The 17,107-nt window shown below is 49.3% G+C and overlaps 1 protein-coding gene across 5 annotated transcripts in view; it reads right to left on the bottom strand.

Moving 5' to 3' along the window:
• Pgant5 (polypeptide N-acetylgalactosaminyltransferase 5) overlaps nt 1-17,107 on the bottom strand; it is a 648,526-nt gene that overhangs the window by 185,059 nt on the left and 446,360 nt on the right. Inside the window, exon 2 of one of the 5 annotated variants that reach the window (XM_069338609.1) lies at nt 2,697-2,806. The exons of the other annotated variants lie outside the window; for them this stretch is intronic. The gene's annotated coding sequence lies outside the window, so the exon portion shown is untranslated. The remainder of the gene's footprint in view (nt 1-2,696; nt 2,807-17,107) is intronic. 5 annotated transcript variants of the gene reach the window in all.

A 17,107-nucleotide genomic window follows, 5' to 3' on the forward strand; every position in this document is an offset into this window, starting at 1 on the left:
GCAAGGTGGTGGCAATATATTAATTAACTAGACACAAATACCTAGTAGAAATGCGACAGGTTGGATAGACGTCACAAGTGCCACAGAGGTTAGTCTTGGGGACAGTTTTGTGTGACAGAAACTACATCAGTAACACCTTCAAGGAAAAATAATATAAAAATTGCCCAGACGGCGTTTTGGCTCGCACGAAGCCGCTCCTCTTTATATTCAGCCAAACTCATCCCAATATATGTTTAGTCTTCGCTTTTGCAACATCAAACTTTGTGGATGAAATTAAGTTATGGAGGAAAGTTACAACATAAATAGCCCGACAGAAATTACAAGCCGCCTTAAAACACCTTCTTGAGGTTTCTTGAGGTTATCTTGAGATGATTTCGGGGCTTTAGTGTCCCCGCGGCCCGGTCCTCGACCAGGCCTCCATCCCCAGGAAGCAGCCCGTGACAGCTGACTAACTCCCAGGTACCTATAAACACCTTAGAACCTATAAACACCTTAGTACCTATACCTTAGAAGAGTTTTAATATTGTTAAATATAGAGTGAAACATACTAAAAAAAATGAAAAGAAAACATGCTAGATGAACACTACAGTGTTGACGAGAGAGTCCTGGGCGTGATTGAGGTCAACCTGAAGCCAAGCAAGCAGAGCACAAGGAAATGAAACAATATTAGGTTTCATTGGGGAGATCTTTCAAGAATCAATCTAAGAAAGTCATTCTCAGCGCACAATACGCTGGCCCAGCGTCCCTCGCTAGACTCCTGCCCTTAGCTTGGGTCAGTGAGCTTCACCTTAGATTCTGCCAAATTGTTTCCTCCGCTAAATTCATTTCGTCTTGAAAAAGAGAAGAATCAAAAGCGATTTAATTGTAAGTAATTATATCATTAAAGGACATGATACTCTTGACCCAGAAAAATACTTTGATTTTTTCCCCCTTGTCTAACATCACTCGAAACATTGGCTTTGAAATTAATGACAATCTTTTCACTCAAACTAATCAAAATATTAAATTTTTCAATCGAACAGTAAAAATTTGGAACACTATACCAAATAATGTCAGTCTAATATTATATATATATATATATATATATATACAGTACAACTGACAAAAATGTTTCTGATCCACACCTTACAGTGTTTATGGAAAGCTAATTGAGGTACACTGAGCCTTATCCGATTCCTATCGTCTATTTCTGTCGTTGTTGTTATTTTAGATTCAGCTACTGTTGTTCAGTGTCAGCTACTGTTGCTCAGCTACTCACAACAACATTTCCACGTAGCACGGGCTATAGTGAGCCCGTAACTGTTTCTGTCTGAATTCCCTTCCTAAAGCTCATGGTAAGTAAGAGTTGCTCTCACTTCCCCACACCTTCACGCACTACCCTCCCACCCTCACCCTCACCCTCGCCCCCCTACACGGGTCGTACCGTCAGCAACAAGACGTGAGAGGTATGACTGGAGGGCCCAGCACCCCTTCAGCCTGGTGAAGTATGCAATATACCTGTTGACGAATATTTATGGTGGAGAGATGAGGTGTAGTAGGAGCATGTGTAGGAGGGGAAGGTAGGGGGAGAAGCTGAGGGTGCTGGGGAGAGAGGTGGAGAAATGGGGATATGATCCCCACATTCAAGATTCTCAAGGGAATTGATAGGGTAGATAAAGACAGGCTATTTAACACAAGGGGCACACGCACCAGGGGACAGATGGAAACTGAATGAGCCACAGAGATATTAGAAAGAATTTTTTTAGTGTCAGAGTGGTTGACAAATGGAATGTATTAGGCAGTGATGTGGTGGAGGCTGACTCCATACACAGTTTCAAGTGTAGATATGATACAGCCCAATAGGCTCAGGAACCTGTACACCTGTTGATTGACGGTCGAGAGGCGGGACCAAAGAGCCAGAGCTCAACCCCCGCAAGCACAATTAGATGAGTACACACACACACACACACATCCAAAGGTATGCTACTAGACTAGTCCCAGAACTAAGAGGCATGAGTTATGAGGAAAGGCTGTGGGAAATGCACCTCACGACACTGGAAGACAGAAGAGTAAGGGGGGACATGATCACAACCTACAAAATCCTCAGGGGAATCGACCGGGTAAACAAGGATGAACTATTCAACACTGGTGGGACGCGAACAAGGGGACACAGGTGGAAGCTGAGTACCCAAATGAGCCACAGAGACGTTAGAAAGAACTTTTTCAGTGTCAGAGTAGTTAGTAAATGGAATGCATTAGGAAGTGATGTGGTGGAGGCTGACTCCATACACAGTTTCAAATGTAGATATGATAGAGCCCAATAGGCTCAGGAATCTGTACACCAGTTGATTGACGGTTGAGAGGCGGGACCAAAGAGCCAGAGCTCAACCCCCGCAAGCACAATTAGGTGAGTACACAGCAGCGGTCCGTCTAGCTACCCAAAGCCACCCAAGACTCACTAGCATTATGTAAGTAATGAAGAAATATGAACATATTTTTACTCTGAAATAATATAATTTTATAACGAATTTGGCTCCAACTAATTACCCAAAGCCACAATATTATCGCTCGGATCGTCGACTTCCTATGGCGTCACCTGCCACCTAGCTTCCTCTCCGTTATAAAATAATATACAGAGTAAAAAAAAAAATCTTCATGTTGTACATTCAGCACCAACATTATAGTGAGTAAATATGTCATATTTCTTCCTTACTTACGTAATGCTGGGAAGCCTTAGGTAGCTTAGGGTAATTAGACGGACCCCCACAAGAGGAATACTGGCAGCTTGTGGGCGGCGGCGGCGGCGGCGGGTGAGGCGGTCACGGACCTGTGGACACAAACATTGTCATGCTAAATTATTGTCTTCAACGAGCGTGTAATAAAAGATTTGTTAAATTGCAAACAGCCGCGCACGCGCACGCACGCACGCTCCCATGATACATCAACACGGAAGAGCGAGCCACACCCCCCCCCCCACTCCCTCCCAGCGCACGCTCTCATGATACATCAACACGGAAGAGCGAGCCACACCCCCCCCCACTCCCTCCCAGCGCACGCTCCCATGATACATCAACACGGAAGAGCGAGCCACACCCCCCCCCCCACTCCCTCCCAGCGCACGCTCTCATGATACATCAACACGGAAGAGCGAGCCACACCCCCCCCCACTCCCTCCCAGCGCACGCACGCACGCACGCAAACACACACACATTCACACACAGAGACGTTAGAAAGAATTTTTTCAGTGTCAGAGTAGTTAATAAATGGAATGCACTAGGAAGTGATGTGGTGGAGGCTGACTCCATACACAGTTTCAAATGTAGATATGATAGAGCCCAATAGGCTCAGGAACCTGTACACCAGTTGATTGACAGTTGAGAGGCGGGACCAAAGAGCCAAAGCTCAACCCCCGCAAGCACAATTAGGTGAGTACACACAACAAAAAACACACATACACTGAGCAAATAAATAAAACATTAATGATGGTATAGTCTATAAGAGAAGTACAATTGACTGGGTAAAACAAATAATTCATACTAAAGAGAACGAGGTGGAAATAGTGCAGAGCCAGAAACACACACAAGCGTTATACTAAATCTTATACAATGCTGACAACTGAGGTGACAATCTAGCTTTAATTGAGGTGACAATCTAGCTTTAAATGAGGTGACAATCTAGCTTTAAATGAGGTGACAATCTAGCTTTAAATGAGGTGACAATCTAGCTTTAAATGAGGTGACAATCTGGCTTTAAATGAGGTGACAATCTGGCTTTAAATGAGGTGACAATCTGGCTTTAATTGAGGTGACAATCTAGCTTTAAATGAGGTGACAATCTAGCTTTAATTGAGGTGACAATCTAGCTTTAAATGAGGTGACAATCTAGCTTTAATTGAGGTGACAATCTAGCCTTAAATGAGGTGACAATCTAGCTTTAAATGAGGTGACAATTTAGCTTTAAATGCGGTGACAATCTAGCTTTAATTAAGGTGACAATCTAGCTTTAAATGAGGTGACAATCTAGCCTTAAATGAGGCGACAATCTAGCCTTAAATGAGGTGACAATCTAGCCTTAAATGAGGTGACAATCTAGCTTTAAATGAGGTGACAATCTAGCTTTAAATGATGTGACAATCTAGCTTTAAATGAGGTGACAATCTAGCCTTAAATGAGGTGACAATTTAGCTTTAAATGAGGCGACAATCTAGCCTTAAATGAGGTGACAATCTAGCTTTAAATGAGGTGACAATCTAGCCTTAAATGAGGTGACAATTTAGCTTTAAATGAAGGCATTGCCTCGCTTTAAACGCGGGGATAGCTAAGCTTAAAATTAAATGATACAAAATAACATTCCTTTAGTGGAATATACAGCTGCTGTAGCATGTGTGTCCGTGATTCAGTAAAAATAAACCATTAAAAGACATAAGCCCAAACAAGAACAAAAAACTAAAGATTCTGGACATAGAAATAAACTACACGTTCTGAAAATATTTAGATATGGAGAAACTCTGGAGAAAAGAGACAGTGAGAATAGTTGCCAACACAAGTGTATAATGAACAAAAACTCACATGAAAACATTTTGTCCAGGTGAATAATGTACGGAATAAGGAAACTACACTTCAAAATTTGATAAAAGCAAATATATCTACTGTAAATCAGAGATAGTCTATTATATATGTTGGTATATTATACTATTATATATATTTTCTTCTTCGAGGATGTGGGTCCCTTTCATTAAACCAGTGGTGGTTCCCCTAAATTATATATATACTATATTATATTAGAGATAGTCTATTATATATGTAGGTGTGCTCGCGCTCACACCAACACCTGAAAGCAATTATCCCTATCGTTTGTGACTAATCTACATCTGTAAATTAGAATGTTTGTCTGTTCGAGGAGGCCAGATGCCTCAGGCTAGTCTCAATCAACTTTCCAGCATTATTGCTGTGGGGTACGTGCCAAACATGGTCGGGTCGGAGTCGCTACCAATCACTTGACACTGGGAAAATACAGAACCACGAACCAGTAGCTCGTCCAGCTGTATTGGTTGAAGTCCAAGCCGCTTCATACGTGTATGGTACATCCCCCTCCCCCTTGTTTTGATCCTGGAGGCACCATCACTCAGTTTTCTGGGTCTACAGGTAAACCTGTTTCAAGTTTACCTGTAGTCGGTTCAGAGTCCCTAAGTGTGTCTAAGTCCCTAAGCCTAGGCTAACTTCTTCAGGTGATAACTTGATCTAAAAGGCTGTTGTTGGTTGGAGCAGCCCGCAGGCAGGATGTACACAAGCCAGGCCTTAATCAACACCACTAGAGAATTAAATCATTTATTTTACTACCAGAGGAACAGTGGAGGTAAACTATCATAACAGAACTATTATAACAGTGGATAACAGTGTTATAATTTGTTCATTTAACAGTGCTACAGTTCTTCAAAGTTCCACACACCAGAGGAAAACACCGAGGTTTCACAAAGCAGTAAAAACAAATATTACCAAAAGGTTCGTTCCACAAACGCGACAAAACCATTTGACAGCTTAACAACAGAGCGCCGCCTCCCCCCAAAAAGCGATATTTCAACACCCTGTCGGCGCGGCGAGGCTGGAAATAATGCCAGGCGGCGCCAATAGAGTGGGAGGGAAATTATTCCCGGCCAGGTGTCGCTGTAATACCATGCAAATAACACAACCACGTGTCGGGGCTCGCTAGTGTGAGATCATTTATCCAGGACACGGCGCGCTGAGGGAGGGGAAGTGTGTGTGTGCAGGGATGGAGGGCGGAGAGTGGAGGTTTGGGAGCAGTGCGTCCCAACCTCCCTCCGGTAGCACCTCCCTCCAGTAGCACCTCCCTCCAGTAGCACCTCCCTCCAGTAGCACCTCCCTCCAGTAGCACCTCCCTCCAGTAGCACCTCCCTCCGGTAGCACCTCCCTCCGGTAGCACCTCCCTCCGGTAGCACCTCCCTCCAGTAGCACCTCCCTCCAGTAGCACCTCCCTCCAGTAGCACCTCCCTCCGGTAGCACCTCCCTCCGGTAGCACCTCCCTCCGGTAGCACCTCCCTCCGGTAGCACCTCCCTCCGGTAGCACCTCCCTCCGGTAGCACCTCCCTCCGGTAGCACCTCCCTCCGGTAGCACCTCCCTCCGGTAGCACCTCCCTCCGGTAGCACCTCCCTCCGGTAGCACCTCCCTCCGGTAGCACCTCCCTCCAGCAGCACCTCCCTCCAGCAGCACCTCCCTCCAGCAGCACCTCCCTCCAGCAGCACCTCCCTCCAGCAGCACCTCCCTCCAGCAGCACCTCAGAGAGAGAGAGAGAGAGAGAGAGAGAGAGAGGGGCAAGAATAAGCCCAACAGAGTGTATTACAGTTGGACAAGCAGGTGTATTTGCCTGCTGAATGATGGCCAGGCAAATACACCTTAAATAAAGATGGATACTGAGGACACAACGCCTACGCCAGTCACCACTGTTCCACATGCGAAACCTGTACATCTTTCCTCGATCATGACGGCTTTCTTTACATATCTCTCTCTCTCTCTCTCTCTCTCTCTCTCTCTCTCTCTCTCTCTCTTTCACTCTTTCTCAAGGACGCGCTGCTGAACCTTGACCCTGTGAGCACATGCATTTTAATACAAGCACGCGCACATACACGCATATTCGACACTCACACGCAAGGCACTAGCACTCACAAACAAGGCACTAGCACTCACACGCAAGGCACTTAACTCTTACAAACGCACACTCAACAAAGCCACAGTCAGGCCCCGCCCAGAGAGCTCGGAGCGCATAACAAGATAATGAGCCAAGAGGAACACAACCAGTAAACAACCATCGGCTGCTTTAATTGCTTTCCAACGACCGGTTACACAAGGTAATTGTTACTGGAGGCGAGAGTAACTGGCCACCAACAACACTGGTGCTCAGGCCGCGCCAATTTCATTAGAAGAGACGCTAGTGGCTAATGTCTCCGGAAGACCTACATGGGGCAGGTGGAAGCGACGACTTCTGCCCTAAGGGATGGTGGGCTTAAGCCATCTTTTCCTTCCCAATGTCCGACAGTTAGGACACCGCGAGGAGACTGCCTTGAAATGTCCTCATCTTGTCCAGTTAATGTTTCAATTATCAACTCTGGTGAGGAAATTAACAAGAAATCTAGATATATAAAGAAATCCACAAGGGCCGTGATGAGGATTCGAACCTACGTCCGAGAGCATCACAGACGCTGCCTTAATCGACTGCGCTACGACATGGAAAAGAATGTCGTGTAATGTTCTCCAAAAGAAAAGTGTAATGAAGTAAGGGCGAAGAGGTTGAACGGCCTATTGCCAGAGCTCGAGTGCATGGGGGAAATTTGCGTAAAATCCTGGTTTGTGTCTCAGAGAGGCTGCAGGGTTCAAGTAAGGACAGTAGAATTTCTGGTTGCAAGTCTTTTCCCATGTCGTAACGCAGTCGATTAAGGCAGCGTCTGGGATGCTCTCGGACGCAGGTTCGAGCCTTCGTCACGGCCCTTGTGGATTTGTTCATTTGATGCATCACGATATTGTGATTTCTGTGTCTAGACATATAATATTGTGGAGATGGAAAAGCTGACCCGGCTTCTTGTTTTTTAAGAGTATAATTATATTTTCAATGTAAATTTTCCTAGGGATTACCGACACAGGTGAGATACCAGACTACCTGCCTTCTAGTCCCCCCCTATTAGCATTCACCTAATTGTGATACCGAGGGTTGAGCTTTGGCTCTTTGGTTCGCCTATCAACCATCAAATGTTGTTGTACAGATTTCTGAGCCTGTTGGGCTCTTATCATATCTACATTTGAAACTGTGTATGGAGTCAGCCGCCACCACATCACTGCCTAATGGATACCATTTATTAACTACTCTGACACTGACAAAATTCCTTCTAACGTCTCTGTGGCTCACTTGGGTACTTAGTTTTCACCTGTGTCCCCTTGTTCGTGTCCCACCCGTGCTGAAGAGTTTGTCTTTGTCCACTCTGTCAATTCCCCTGAGAATATTGTAGGTGGATATCATGTCTCCCCTTACTCTTCTGTCTTCCAGGGACGTGAGGTTCAGCTCCTTTAGCCTTTCCTTGTAGCTCATACCTCTCAGTTCCGGGTGTGTGTGTGTGTGTATTTACACACACACAATACAGCAGCCCACCGCCTACAGCACTCGCTTCCCGCCAAAGTTGTGGAGTCCATCCATCAACTCTGACGTCTATTAACAATTCCACAAGGTTTGGGCGTCAGTTGAACGAGTTATTGGGTGATGAAGAGCTGTGTGTGATATTACCGGGACTCGGGACGTGACCATTGTTCCCAGCTGATGCTGACACCACCTCCACCTGCCAGTGACTGACACCACCACCACCTGCCGGCGACTGACACCACCACCACCTGCCGGCGACTGACACCACCACCACCTGCCAGTGACTGACACCACCACCACCTGCCGGCGACTGACACCACCACCACCTGCCGGCGACTGACACCACCACCACCTGCCGGCGACTGACACCACCACCACCTGCCGGCGACTGACACCACCACCACCTGCCGGCGACTGACACCACCTCCACCTGCCAGTGACTGACACCACCACCACCTGCCGGCGACTGACACCACCTCCACCTGCCAGTGACTGACACCACCACCACCTGCCGGCGACTGACACCACCACCACCTGCCGGCGACTGACACCACCACCACCTGCCAGTGACTGACACCACCACCACCTGCCGGCGACTGACACCACCACCACCTGCCGGCGACTGACACCACCACCACCTGCCGGCGACTGACACCACCACCACCTGCCGGCGACTGACACCACCTCCACCTGCCAGTGACTGACACCACCACCACCTGCCGGCGACTGACACCACCTCCACCTGCCAGTGACTGACACCACCACCACCTGCCGGCGACTGACACCACCACCACCTGCCGGCGACTGACACCACCTCCACCTGCCAGTGACTGACACCACCACCACCTGCCGGCGACTGACACCACCACCTGCCGGCGTCTGACACCACCACCACCTGCCAGTGACTGACACCACCACCACCTGCCGGCGACTGACACCACCTCCACCTGCCGGCGACTGACACCACCACCTGCCGGCGACTGACACCACCACCTGCCGGCGTCTGACACCACCACCTGCCGGCGACTGACACCACCACCTGCCGGCGACTGACACCACCACCACCTGCCGGCGTCTGACACCACCACCTGCCGGCGTCTGACACCACCACCTGCCGGCGACTGACACCACCACCACCTGCCGGCGTCTGACACCACCACCTGCCGGCGACTGACACCACCTCCACCTGCCGGCGTCTGACACCACCACCACCTGCCGGCAACTGACACCACCACCTGCCGGCGTCTGACACCACCTCCACCTGCCGGCGTCTGACACCACCACCTGCCGGCGTCTGACACCACCACCTGCCGGCGACTGACACCACCACCACCTGCCGGCGACTGACACCACCACCACCTGCCGGCGACTGACACCACCACCACCTGCCGGCGACTGACACCACCACCACCTGCCGGCGAATGACACCACCACCACCTGCCGGCGTCTGACACCACCTCCACCTGCCGGCGTCTGACACCACCTCCACCTGCCGGCGACTGACACCACCACAATGACACCTTCTCTAACCGTCAGCCTTATACAACGACAACCTTCCTCAACGACACCCCTTAAACGACAACAGTCTTAATCAACGACAGCCTCAGTCAACGCCGACGAGATCGAGAACTTAACTAACAAAAATATATAAAATATTATTGAAATGCCCAGACACCAAGACTTGAGAGGTCTCCGGTGTCGAGACTGGAGCCACGGCCTGGGCCACTTGGGGCAACGCGCGGCGTCCAGGGCCACCTTCCAAGGAGGCAAGAGGGCCACCTTCCAAGGAGGCCACCTTCCTAGGAGGCAAGGGGCGGCCACCTTCCAAGAGGGCAAGGGGGCCACCTTCCTAGGAGGCAAGGGGGCCACCTTCCAAGGAGGCAAGGGGCGGCCACCTTCCAAGGGGGCAAGGGGGCCACCTTCCAAGGGGGCAAGGGGGCCACCTTCCTAGGAGGCAAGGGGGCCACCTTCCTAGGAGGCAAGGGGGCCACCTTCCTAGGAGGCAAGGGGGCCACCTTCCAAGGGGGCAAGAGGGCCACCTTCCAAGGGGGCCACCTTCCTAGGAGGCAAGGGGGCCACCTTCCTAGGAGGCAAGGGGGCCACCTTCCTAGGAGGCAAGGGGGCCACCTTCCTAGGAGGCAAGGGGCCACCTTCCAAGGAGGCAAGGGGCGGCCACCTTCCAAGGGGGCAAGAGGCCCACCTTCCAAGGAGGCAAGGGGGCCACCTTCCAAGGAGGCAAGGGAGCCACCTTCCAAGGAGGCAACCTTCCAAAGAGCAAGGGGCCCACCTTCCAAGGAGGCAAGGGGCCCACCTTCCAAGGAGGCAAGGGGCCCACCTTCCAAGGAGGCAAGGGGCCCACCTTCCAAGGAGGCAAGAGGGCCACCTTCCAAGGAGGCAAGAGGGCCACCTTCCAAGGAGGCAAGAGGGCCACCTTCCAAGGAGGCAAGAGGGCCACCTTCCAAGGAGGCAAGAGGGCCACCTTCCAAGGAGGCAAGAGGGCCACCTTCCAAGGAGGCAAGAGGGCCACCATGTAAACAAGCGCAGCAGGAGCAGGAACTGCGACAACCACAGCTGATCTTGTTAAAGTTTGGGAGCACGGACCGATCAAAGGAGTATCAGACTGTGTTTGGTGATGACCTCACACGCCGCAAATACATGAACCGTTTAGAAAGACGTTAATAATGACCTAAGAAAGTGTGATTAGTAAAATGCAATGTCAAAACCCTAGAGTATAATGACCAGAAGGCGCAGAGCATAGTAGAGAGGCGACAATGATTTGGAGGGAACTTACACGGCAGCAAGGGAAGCTCGACAAAGCGGAGGATTACAAGGGCTTACAGCAGCACCAGACACAAGGCTTGGAATCTGTGGCAGTCACAAAATGCAAATGTAACTGAAACTGCAACAGATATATATTACTTAAGGTCAGCTAAGGGCGCAACCTCCTAACAGTGTCAGATAATGGGGGCTGATCGCCTGAAGGGTTAAATAAGGATGTAACACCCTGGAACAGGTCAGATATGGCAGAGCACAGCACCACAATACGGTCAGATAAGGATGCCACACTGTAACAAGAGAGCATTGACAGCACAACAAGAAGAGAGCACTGACAGCACCACAAGAGAGCACTGACAGCACCACAAGAGAACACCGACACAACACAAGAGAGCTATAACAACACCACAAGAGAGCTATAACAACACCACAAGAGAGCTATAACAACACCACAAGAGAGCTATAACAACACCACAAGAGAGCTATAACAACACCACAAGAGAGCACTGACAGCACCACAAGAGAGCACTGACAGCACCACAAGAGAGCTATAACAACACCACAAGAGAGCTATAACAACACCACAAGAGAGCTATAACAACACCACAAGAGAGCTATAACAACACCACAAGAGAGCTATAACAACACCACAAGAGAGCTATAACAACACCACAAGAGAGCTATAACAACACCACAAGAGAGCTATAACAACACAACACAAGCAGCAAAGTGAGACCCGGCGACCCCCAGGCACACACCATGAGGGCCAAGGTTATGATAATTACACAGTTAAAACACGAGAAGATCATAATGCGTCACTCGAGATTCATACCCAGTCCGCCAGCCACCACTAATTTAGGATTACGTGGCAACCACATTATCCCACTCTAATCTGTTTATACTGCCTACATCTTGAGTAGGTGGCTGAGTGGCCTACATCTTGAGTAGGTGGCTGAGTGGCCTACATCTTCCTTCAGTGTCAGGAACCTTTCCTGACAATGAAGTGACACTGACAAATGTCACTCGGTTCCACACACAAAAACAACTTGTGACCAAACTAGACAAATTATAGTTTTGTGTCAATCTTTTTTAAAAGATACCAAAATCCGCCTGAAAATTACATGTGTATCAGTTATTCTATAACTACAAATAGTTATCAATAAAGTCTTCCAACGGGGTAACAGACAATACGAGTCTCAACAGTGAAAAATCCAATTGGATTGGATTTGGCAATGCAGAGGATTCCAACTCTCGACCTTAGCACTCCCACACCACGCACCTTACTCATGGACCTTCACTTGGTGTAGCTGAAGCTAAAACAACATTGAGTAGACGTCCAGACTCCAGACGTCCTGTGGAGCTCGTGGAATCTCGTTGTTGTTGTTTCAGATTTAGCTACTCAGAACGAAATGTCTATGTAGCACGGGCTATGGTGAGCCCGTAAACCAGTATTCCGTGGAATCCCAGGTCGTATAATTTATACCATGTCGTGGTCCGGTGGTAAGGTGCGTGCGCTTGAAACAATCCAGCAATCCCACGTCTATTATCCCGGTAATTTGTTACGTAAATCAACAACCCTGTTTCAAAACCAGTATTTACCCAGGTCGTTTTTTTTTAAATCAAATGATTCGATTTTTATTCGTAGTTTCGCGTCCTATTATTATATTGCAGGATGCCTACTACTACTACTACTACTACTACTACTACTATTATATTTCCAAACCATTATTTAAGGGGATTGTGAGAACCTACAGATCCAAGATTTCATCACACTGTTCTTACTTTCAAATCACTTGTGCTTTCTCACTCTGAGTGCTGATTGGTTATCTTGAGATTCTTGAGGTTATCTTGAGATGATTTCGGGGCTTTAGTGTCCCGCGGCCCGGTCCTCGACCAGGCCTCCACCCCCAGGAAGCAGCCCGTGACAGCTGACTAACACCCAGGTACCTATTTTACTGCTAGGTAACAGGGGCATAGGGTGAAAAACTCTGCCCATTGTTTCTCGCCGGCGCCTGGGATCGAACCCAGGACCACAGGATCACAAGTCCAGCGTGCTGTCCGCTCGGCCGACCGGCTCCTTAGCATGGACACAAGAACCTTTCGAATGTTATATACAAGAGATCCGTTCTTAAGTTTGCAGCTCAAAATAACACAACAGGAAAGATCCAAAAAATATGCAAAATGGCTCGTTTCTAAATTAAGGGAAACAGCAATGAAGGAACTAGGCCTAGCACACCGGAGGAAGGAAGGAAGGAAGGAAGGAAGGAAGGCAGGAAGGAAGGAAGGAAGACAAATATGATACGAACATACAAGAAATAAACCACAGTAACGTCAGCAAGAATTTCCTCACCGCAAGCGTTGGAAATACCTGGAACAGATGTAAAGAAGTTGTCGATGCTAACTCGGTACACAATTTTAAATGTAAATGTGTTAAAGAATTCTGAACGTAAATAAGTTACATAATTGTATACGTAAATATCTTAGGAGGAAAAAGAATGAACAGTCATTACACTAAATCACTGACTGTCGACAGACTGGGACTTAAGAGCTGACACTCGACCCTGAGAACACATCTTGGCGAGTACGTACACGTACACGGACACGGACACGTACACGGACACGTACATGGACACGTACACGGACACGTACACGGACACGTACACGGACACGGACACACACTGAAGAAAGAGAATCTGACGACACTAAAATAAAAAGAAGGGAGCATGGAGATATGATAGAAACATATAAAATACTCAGGGAGATTGACAGAGTGGAAATAAACGAAATGTTCACAGGAAATATTAACAGAACAAGAGAACATGGGTGAAAGCTGGACACTCAGATGAGTCATAGAGATGCTAGAAGTTTTCTTTTAGCGTGAGAGCAGTGGGAAAATGGAATGCACTTAAGGAACAGGTTGTGGAAGCAAACTCTATTCATAATTTTAAAACTAGATATGATAGGGAAATAGGGGAAAAATGAGGAGCTGAAACATAATACAGGGTACAAAACACAATCGAATCTGCCCATAGTAGGAAAACAGCATGTCAAGGAATTTGGGAATAATGATGTCTGACGACCTAACGTTTAGGGAGCATTACCAAGCAAGTATTGCGTCAGCCAGAAAACTTATAGGATGGATTACGAAAACCTTCCAATCCAGGGATCCCATCACAACGGTTGTACTCTTCAAATCACTTGTGTTGTCCCGTCTCTAGTACTGCTCAGTACTCACTTTAATCCTTCAGAGCGGGAGAGACTGCTGAAATAGAGGGAATACAGAGAACATATACGGCACGCATAGACGCGATAAAGCACCTAAATTATTGGGATCGTCTCAAAGCTCTCCAAATGTACTCACTAGAAAAAGAGACGAGAGAGATACCAAATAATATACACATGGAAAATACTGGAGGGCCAGGTCCCAAACTTGCACAGTAAAAAACATACTGGAGTGAACGATATGGAAGAAAATGCAGAATAGAACCAGTGAAGAGCAGAGGTGCCATAGGCACAATCAGAGAACCCTATAAACATCAGAGGTCCACGGTTGTTCAACGTCCTCCCAGTGAGCATAAGAAATATTGCCGGAACAACCGTGGACATCTTCAAGAGAAAACTGGACTATTTTCTAAGAGAAGTTCCGGATCAGCCGGGCTGTGGTGGGTATGTCGACCTGCGGGCCGCTCCAAGCAACAGCCTGGTGGACCAAACTCTCACAAGTCAAGCCTGGCCTCGGGCCGGGCTTTTAGTAGAAGAACTCCCAGAACCCCATCAACCAGGTAACATACAAAACATAAGCATATCAAAGCCATCCCTAAAACCACACTCAGAGCTGGGACAGAGAAGATATATTGTGCAGAATGCTTCATTAATTTAGTGCTCCCTGGAGGTCTTAATGCTGGCGAGGCCTCCATTAAGACGCCTCGCCAACAGTGGGATGGGGACGCCAACGGTGGAATAGGGACGGCAACGGTGGAATGGGGACGCCAACGGTAGGATGGGGACGCCAACGGTGGAATAGGGACGGCAACGGTGGAATGGGGACGCCAACGGTAGGATGGGGACGCCAACGGTGGAATAGGGACGGCAACGGTGGAATGGGGACGCCAACGGTAGGATGGGGACGCCAACAGTGGGATGGGGACACCAACATTGACGCTCCCATTGCTCCATCTTTCTCCCCCCTTCCTCTTTCTTCATTTCCATTTTATTTTTGTTCCCCTTCCCTCACTTTCACTCCCCTTACACATACCTTCGATACTTCAACGCCCCCTTCCGTCCATCTTCTTCTCTTCTTCCTGGATGACATTCTTGGCTTATAAGTCTCTCAGTCTCTCTCTCTCTCTCTCTCTCTCTCTCTCTCTCTCTCTCTCTCTCTCTCTCTCTCTCTCTCTCTCTCTCTCTCTCCCACCACCACCACTCTTGGTTATATGCTCAATAGCTACAGTTGGGCTAACCGTTGAAGCCACTATCAGTGGCAGAGGAAGAACTAGGAATTACCACAGAGAGGATATTGATAAGGGTGACCGCAATGATTTTCCATTCCCTCCCCAACCCAATAGAATCCTTCGGGCAGTGTACTACCAATGTCAGGACCCGTACCTGAAGGTAGTGGGAAAGTCGACCACAGCGGCACGGGAACGAGTGCTTTTCTAATGCTTGGGGGGGGGGAGGAGTCTAATCACAGGGCAGAGAGACTGAGCAAGGCAGGACAACAGCAATCATGAAATATGGTTATCTTGAGGTTATCTTGAGATGATTTCGGGGCTTTTTAGTGTCCCCGCGGCCAGGTCCTTGACCAGGCCTCCACCCCCAGGAAGCAGCCCGTGACAGCTGACTAACACCCAGGTACCTATTTTACTGCTAGGTAACAGGGGCATAGGGTGAAAGAAACTCAGCCCATTGTTTCTCGCCGGCGCCTGGGATCGAACCCAGAACAACAGGATCACAAGTCCAGCGTGCTGTCCGCTCGGCCGACCGGCTCCCAAACACCCCACCAGCTGGTGTTTGGTGGATAAACACCAGCTGAGGAGCCTTCGTGTTTATCTGTAGCTCCCATGTGGTCGGTGTCGAGAATTCTTCTACTGGTGATAATTTGATCCATCAGGCTGTTGTTGTTTGGAGGAGCCAGCTGTGGCGGCAGAGCTGGAAATAAACACCGGTTCCCCATGCACACATTGTTGGCGTGTGCGGGAAAAACAAGATGGAGGCCATTAATCTGAAACAGTAATATCAGGAGTTAGCGGGAGTGTAACGCGGCTCCACCATCAATCTGCAGGAAGAATGGTGCAAGTTTGTACGGGAGCCTGGCCCCCCTCACCCTGCTGGCCCCCCTCACCCTACTGGCCCCCTCACCCTGCTGGCCCCCTCACCCTGCTGGCTCCCCCCTCACCCTACTGGCCCCCTCACCCTACTGGCTCCCCTCTCACCCTACTGGCTCCCCTCTCACCCTACTGGCTCCCCTCTCACCCTACTGGCTCCCCTCTCACCCTACTGGCCCCCTCACCCTACTGGCTCCCCTCTCACCCTACTGGCTCCCCTCTCACCCTACTGGCTCCCCTCTCACCCTACTGGCTCCCCTCTCACCCTACTGGCCCCCCCTCACCCTACTGGCTCCCCTCTCACCCTACTGGCTCCCCTCTCACCCTACTGGCTCCCCTCTCACCCTACTGGCCCCCTCACCCTACTGGCCCCCCTCACCCTACTGGCTCCCCTCTCACCCTACTGGCTCCCCTCTCACCCTACTGGCTCCCCTCTCACCCTACTGGCTCCCCTCTCACCCTACTGGCTCCCCTCTCACCCTACTGGCTCCCCTCTCACCCTACTGGCCCCCTCACCCTGGTTGATACCTGGTTGATGGGGTTCTGGGAGTTCTTCTACTCCCCAAGCCCGGCCCGAGGCCAGGCTCGACTTGTGAGAGTTTGGTCCACCAGGCTGTTGCTTGGAGCGGCCCGCAGGCCCACATACCCACCACAGCCCGGTTGGTCCGGCACTCCTTGGAGGAATAAATCTAGTTTCCTCTTGAAAATGTCCACGGTTGTTCCGGCAATATTTCTTATGCTTGCTGGGAGGACGTTGAACAACCGCGGACCTCTGATGTTTATACAGTGTTCTCTGATTGTGCCTATGGCACCTCTGCTCTTCATTGGTTCTTCATTGGACCCTACTGGCCCCCTCACCCTACTGGCCCCCCTCACCCTACTGGCT

The sequence above is a fragment of the Procambarus clarkii genome, chromosome 40 (assembly GCF_040958095.1).
Source record: "Procambarus clarkii isolate CNS0578487 chromosome 40, FALCON_Pclarkii_2.0, whole genome shotgun sequence".
Classification (NCBI taxonomy): domain Eukaryota; kingdom Metazoa; phylum Arthropoda; class Malacostraca; order Decapoda; family Cambaridae; genus Procambarus; species Procambarus clarkii.